Raw genomic sequence first — 8,034 nt, forward strand, 5'->3', positions numbered from 1 at the left:
ATCCGTTCGGATAGCTATCTGTAATGCGGTAAAAATCAATCGATACTTTTGTCAGCGGAAAAACTTTCCATAAGCTCAATGAAAGAATCAATTAAATCGACTGATCCAAAGTTAGCACTGACCCTCGTTGGTTCATGGTCAACTTATAATTTATGAATTTACGTTTCTGACACGAACTTCATTGAACCTTCCACCGCGCCCAGAAACTGAATGGTAGTCAGTCAGATAGAATATACAGGGTGAGTCCGCCACACCCTTGCAAATAAGTAAACGTTCGACCAGTGACGCAAAGCCACGATTAGGTGGGATCCGGTGCTGAGAAAAGTATGCTTCGTTCTTTACTTTAAATTTCCTTTATTTTTTATTCCGATAATTAATTCATTGTGTAACCATAATTGACGTTCATTTATAAAATGACATAACAGACATACGTGACAGACTGTACGTACGTGTTTCAAAAACGTGAATAAAAATTTCGTACTGTAAGTGAGCATGTACGTACGTGCGGTTCTCATCATGTTGAACAGGTGGAAAAGGAAAATGGGTAGGAAAAATTGCGGGGAAATGAAGATCACGTACCTCAGAGAACGAGTTCCCTTTTATAAAACATCATATATCACCTTTATTGTTGTTCTATGTAGCACGTGTCGCTGGTTTTACAAAATCAGGAATCTTGTATGTTATACATGTACATACGTATCACTTTACATATTAAGTTTTATGTAACATTACACCTGGTAAGCAATTGGTCGTGCTCTCGCTAGAAAGAACGATCTTCTTGATAAGAAAATTTCCAGTTACATTGCAATCATGCGACACCCTTGTCGAGAAAATGCATCGTCGTAAAAATAAAAGAAAGATTCGATCGTAAAAAGGAAGATGAATTTGAAATATTGTAAAAATAACAGGCAAGGTCGGTTGAAAATACTTAATAAAATTTTCAGCAACTTCGAAGTGACAGTTAAAGTGTTAAACGTAAATTTTTAGAGCCATGCCATTGAAATATTTCTGAGAAGAATGGATATCACTTTTTTTGCAGTATGACACGCAGTGGTGTTTTAAAACGCAGTTCGTCTTCTGTGAAAATGGGATAATAAATTTTATTCTGTTCATACACGTACACGGTGCTCCGTAGCAGATTCTACGTGGAATAATAGATTGAATGTGTGGAATAAAAGTTTATCGGATGAACCTTCCTTTAGAGAAAATCGATTCTAAGAGCTCGCTCCAAAGTTTTCGTATTTTCATTCATATTTATTGTACCCGGGATTGAATACACTTTCTAATTACTTTTGTTTTATCCGATCGAAAATTGTTGAAATTATTACAAGCATTAGGGGAGGCATAGGAACTCTGGTACCTAAAACTCAGAGAACTCTGAAGGGTGGGTGGGAGCGTCGCTATTTTCCCTGGGGAAGCCAGGTGAACACAAAATTATTATTCCATCGTCTTTACTTGTTTTTCGTTTATTCTCGTTTACTTTCCTTCATCCCATAATTTCTGCATTATTTATGTGAACAACATTCTTACTATTCACTAGCAAATTAAAATGCAAGCTTGAATTCAACCGTGTCCCTATTCTCAAGCGAGATTTTACATTTTCCCTTTTCTCGATACCATCTTCATAAAATGCAAATTCGTTTAACGATCCTGATAAATTCTCACGGCGAAGCATCTACGTTGGCGAATGCTCGCATTTCCGGACAGTAGGATGAAATTAGCGATGGTAATCGGTGAAATTCAGCGAACAGTGAGAACAGCTTTTCAAGAATTTCCACTTTTCAGACTGTTCGCGACGTTTTTCTCTGGTATTGGTCGCATGGCTATCGGAAAGCAGCGAATGATAACGCTCGAGAAGCGAAGCGTTCTGATCGATGCGACGCGGGTCACGAGAATCACACAATGCTCGTTATTGAGCTATCTAACCGACGTTGCACGCACACGTTGCTTTGCATCGGCATTTACAAACACAACGACCTGTGGCCGGAAAACAATATCTCTCCCTCGACGAAAGGGTAATCACGAATATTTCGTTCGGTATTATACGCGAACGCGAACAGCCAAATATTTTATAGTCGCTTCCAGTGTCGGGTTTATTGACGATTATCTGATATGCTCACGGACAAATTAAACATGCTTTCAAAGGTAAATTTAACAAAAGAAATAGTAGTTTGACAATTATGCGCTCAATTTAATGAAGCATCGAAAATCAATTATAGATACGAAGAATAATACCAATTTTATCATTTGATTTTATCATAGTTAAGTGCGTAACACCAGTATGATTTAGTTTAATAGAAATCAAAATTTGGTAAAGAAATTCTTCACTTTTAATTTAATCCTTGAAAGATCGAATCTAGGAATAGTCATTCATTTTTATTGTTGTCTTTTTCTTTTAACAAAAAATCACTTTTTCTCACGTGTCGCGTTAGCTTTTGATCTTTAATTGATTTTATTAGAAACAGGTCGCTCGACGATGAAACTAGGTGAAAAATTGATTAAACGGGTTACCCGTATGACCCACGCCCTTTCATGTTTCTCTTTTACTTTACTTTTACGCTGGCTTTTTCAATTATCAATCTGTATAATTCACTGCAAAGAACAGATTTAATAAGCGTTCATGTTCTAAATCACTTGTATCAAGTATTGATTTTTCTAGGCAATTTTAAGACAAATGCCGGCTTTTCTAGTGTTAAACAATAAAAGTTAGATCTTTTAGTTCAAAGAATGTTGGGCATCGAATAACGCGAAAGTTGGTCGCAGGACTAGGACAGCCGGGGGTAAAATAGCCGGGAAAATTAGAAAAGCCGCAACAAGGCTGGGTGATCCGGGTTTCCCTTAATGACAAAGCTGGCTGGCCGTATCGTTTCTGAGATTGTTCGTTCGTCTAGCTACTCCCTCTCGCTCTTCCTAGCCTCTATCTACGTTTCCCTCTCGGCATCTGTAATCTGGGTTACTCTACAATTAAGGTCAGGACGGTGGAGCAGTGCTCGAAATAAGACAGCGACGGAACAGAGATTGCACTCGAGGATGAAGTTGCACATACGTCTGACAGGGAACTCGAACTTTCGATACCTCTTTAACTCAATGATCTCGAAATGTTCGGTAACCAGTTCTAACGTTCCTATTCCACTTACAATTGCCATTTTCTTCACTTTTATACGAAATTGGATAATAACTTTCTTCACTTTAATCTCTTTTCTATATAACAAAATAAAATTCAAAGCTACGTATGCGTTAAAGCACCGAAGTAATTAATTTAAATTTCGTGACATTTATTTCAGTACTTTTATTACCAGTTTCCAGGGATATTTAAAAAAATTTCTTCTTTAGAAACTTTTAATATTGTTTTATTATAAAAGTTTCCAAGAATCTTACTGAAGCTTTAATACTTTCTTTTACCAGAAATGGTTTCGCATTACTTTCAAGTACCTTAACAAGTTTCTTACACGAAATGAAACCCGTGTCATTTATTTCTAGCAAGTGTTAATTTCACTTTTGTATACGTTTGCATTTTTCGTGTCAGAGGAGAGATATCCATTTAACGTGCAATTCACAGTTTCCCTTTAAGAAGTTCATCAAAATTCATTATAATTTCCATATTAATCCAATATCTCATACATTCACTGCTGCGTGAAATTAAAGCAAAACAAAGCTCAGAAGCGTTATTACTCTGGAAAACGAGATCAACATCGAAATAAAATTTCGACGTATAAATTGGTAAACACATCATCGGTCAACGCTTTGACTGTCACATATTTCTTCGTGTCTTAATTTCATTTTTAGTTTTCGATGATTCGGCTATCATAGAAGTTCAAATCGTTCTGTGCCAGCGAGAGTTCGATCGATTCCAGATTTCGCGTTCCACACTACTCTCCGTCCATTTCGTATACGTTTTTACAAACGCCTTGGTAGAAATATCGATTTTTTATAATCTCATTTACCAATAAAACTCAACAGCACTATATATATATATATGTATATATAATAATAATATATGTATATTCATTATATACGTATATAATTAGTAGAAACAAACCCTCTGCGGTTTAGACCAGCTAAATGCCAACATCGGGCGGCTATTAGAATACTCTTAACACTCGATTGATAACACATAGAGATGTGTGAGAATCTGAAACTGTCGGGTTACATTGCAGAGTTTTTTTCTTTTTTTCAAAATCAGGTAGGGTCTGAGAATTTCGAGACCAAAAATCCGACATCATTCGGGACCCGACCTGTCCCATCAGGTTCCTGACATTTTCGGCTTCTCGTACATCTCCAAATAACATATCATCGCGCTTATCGTGAATCTCCATTCAGTGAACTTCAACTCGATTTCGTTTGCTCTGCTGCTAGGCTACAGCTTTGCCTAATTTACACTGGCGTGTCTCTCTGTACAGAGGTGTGTTCTGTATGCGCATGATCATGTGTACAGTGTTTGTCGATAAACTTTTAAAACATAGCTACGTAATTACGAGTACAACTCCTTGAATTTTTTCATTTTTCTTTTATTCTGTCTCTCCTGTCGATGACCAAGAAAAATTTTTTTGTAGACAAATTTATCATTTTAATTGGCTCATTTCAGATTACTGACCTTTATTGAAATTGCAAATTAATTCTTGTTGAACGAAGAGTAGACTTATCTTGAAATAATTGTTTTAGAAACAATTGCGAGAATTTCATTAAATTTGTATCAGAGAGAAACTCTTTTCAGCTTGAAAAATAATCCAATAAAATAATAAAATTATTATTTTATGTATGTCTTCCGATAAGATCTGTAATTTGAAATGGGATAATCATCAAAGCAGAACATTATTATCTGAATTGCTTTTCCAATTATCGGCAGGAAGAGTCACGTTGCTTTTCAATTAAAAAAGAATCGTACCTCTAAGACACCCTAGCAGGGTATACAAAGTAGCTGAGGAATTAGCGTACAAAATCGTTAACGAAATTTCGGCTCGTTACTCGGTTAAATATTTCTAGAGTGTGAACGTCTTTGAATTTCTAAGTCTCTCTTCAGCTGCTTCGATTTTTTTTTTTTTTTTGGTACGTTAAGCTCGTGACCATATATTTTTTGTCCTATTTATTTTTTTTTTATCTTTGCACGCGAGTGGTCTTTAACGAAGCTTGGTCAGAGCTTTCCTCCGGCATTTATAGAGAAAGCTGTCTCGAAATTATCTTCCTTGATTTTTTGATAGTTCAATTTTCGTCGTCAACGATCAGAAATTTTCTGATTGGCCGTGCCGGTTTGTTCTTTTGATCAGAGTTGCAAGCCTGGCAGTGCCCATATGTGTATAATTAATTAACGCAACGTCGAAAGCAAACCTCGTCCTTCCATCAATTTTCTTCTATCTCTTTTTCATTTTATTTGTAAGGTTAATTGTTTATTATTAATTACTCGTGAGAGGACGATGTCTGCCTTCGACCTCTTAATCTCTAGTGTTGTCTCTATCTACGTTAGACTTAAGCTAGTTTGATTCTCTACGAGTTCGTCTGGAGAGAAAGGAACAAAGTAAGACTGAAGGGTCCTCATTGCAAGACTTAATTATACGAGAACAGAATGCTAAATCTCGAAGCACATTTTTCTTCGTAGCCATAAAAGCGATTTAGAGCCGTTGTTGTAGTGTTTGGTTACGATTTGATTACATACATAAAGAAATGTTACTTAATGTACATTAAAAGATTTTTTTAATTCTATAAGCTTTCTTCTGTGATGGGTAATCAAATGATGTATTGCCAGGTATACACGTTTGATAAATTACAGAGGTTTTAAAGGTGTAGGACATATTATTATAAAAATTTATTAACTATATTGTGATGTATCAATTATCGTTCACCCTTCAATATTGAAGTAATTTGTACTTCTAATGATTATGTAGGTGCATAGGTATAACGATATCGGAAATTGATTTCTACAACACATGGAAAGGAGATTGCCAGCTAGCTCGTCGAAGAATATATCTATTGCCTAGGTCGAACGTTTCTTCGCTTCCACGATGCAAGAAGATTGATTTTTGGCATTAGGTTTCGACGGTAAAGAATGCGAGGGACACGAAATTAATTCCGTTTCACGCTCGTTTCCCTATTTCCTTTTCGACGTTCACTAAATTGCCGTTCAACTTTTCATTTCTCAATGTTTCTTCCAACTAATGGAAAATTCTATTGTTCAGGTATTTTTAAATACCTTGACATGCATTTCCTTGGAACGAAAATCATATTAGAAAAACTATCATCAATATACGAGGTTTTGTTGAAATATTTTAAATATTACATTTAGTTCGTCCACTTTACATAGGAAAAATTATTATTTTCTTTAGTCTTTATGTATTTCGATCCACCACATATTTATGCGAAAATTGATTATCAAAAGTGATTCTATTTTGACTAACAATTTTCTGACACGATGTACATGTTATATAATTGCGGCCAATTTGCATGGTCAACAAATATTAGCAGGATAATTAACCGAAAAGTTGCTCATTACGTTATAATGAAATTGATAGCAACGCGCTTACAAAATTGATAAACTGATGACGCACGATGCTGCGTGCCATTATTTTAACACTATTACCCGCGAGCTGATAAACTACATAAAATTTTCATTGCAATAATTGCAACGTTTGGTACATTTTCTTACTGTTTTATAAATGTATTTGATTCAAACGGCGGCTATACAAATGATTTGCATGCCAGAAGGAACTTGAGCGGCTCCAAAAAGCTGGCCATGTGCCTCCCGTTCAGCAAAAAGAAGCACGCGATCTCGTGAACTTTCGAAGCATAAATGTCAGTATGAAAATGGAAAAAGGGAGGGAAAAAAGAGGGAAACAACACGAAAGAGAGCATGGAGGTTCGTTCTACATTCTACGGCGTTCCGACGTGAGATTAACCGATGCGAAAATACGGTATCGCTCAAAATTATTCGAGCGACGTTATTCTTAAAGTTTATGTGAATTTTAGGGGACGGTTTCAGTGGATGATCAAATTATTATGATCTAAAATAATGGTTTTCAATCTCTCCATAAACGCGTACCACCGAAGCTAAAATTAAAAAAAAAAACATTTTAAAATTTTCCAAATTTTCTGATTTCAAATGATATTGAGAGTGTGACTTAAAATGATCATTATCAACTTATCATTAGCAACAGAGATGGTTTCAAAGAATAGATTCGTTTAGGTGGTGGTACTTGAATTCCTCTCGAGACGAGAAGAATTTTCAAGCAGAGGAAGAAGAATTTGGAGAAAAGAATTTCATCGATCGTTAGGAACGCGTTAATCGACGTGTAGCGTTTGTTCGTGCATAGAAATTTCAGTTCCTCGACTGCGTACGAGTACCCCTTGAAAATCTAGGTCAAACTCCTTTACTCAGTCCTGCATTGCAGAAAAGTGTATTCGTCTCAAAGTTTTTTCTTACTCAGCAAAATTTACACTACTATGAGCTCGATACCATCTTGGTGACATTATGACGGATGAATTCAGTTAAATTGAAACGGAACGTAAGAGCACTTCAACGATGCTATTTTTTTTCCTTTCATTACGTGATTAACATGTTGACTGTTGTGGTGGTCACTGGTGTTACTTTCAAAAAAGAGAGTTTCCAGAAAATATCGAGTTTTTGAAACCGTTTGACAGGTGTACCCCTTTAAAATTTCTGGTGTCAGGGCTACCAAACCTTCGAGAGTCCCTTTGGATATCATTTTTTGAAAAAATGTTACATCGTTTATGTAACACCTTTATTCATTCGTGTCTTCGATTATAAATGAAAATCCTAATTAAATGCATGAATAATCGAGAAGAGAAATCTGTAAAAAGGTCATAAAATGAATTTCACAATATTTTTCGAGTCACACCGTGACTTGTACGAGGTACACGAAGATTTCTACGATTAATCAATATATCCACTTCCGTCGGTTCTGCACGATATCGAGTCACACCGTTTTTGCCAAGATTTCGCGAAACTATGGCCTGTGTTATCGTATCGTCGCGTGCTTCAAGTAATTTGTTAATGTTCTTTAATACCTGTAATAGTAACAATTA

This window comes from Osmia bicornis, chromosome 13, assembly GCF_907164935.1.
Source record: "Osmia bicornis bicornis chromosome 13, iOsmBic2.1, whole genome shotgun sequence".
Taxonomy (NCBI): Eukaryota; Metazoa; Arthropoda; class Insecta; order Hymenoptera; family Megachilidae; genus Osmia; species Osmia bicornis.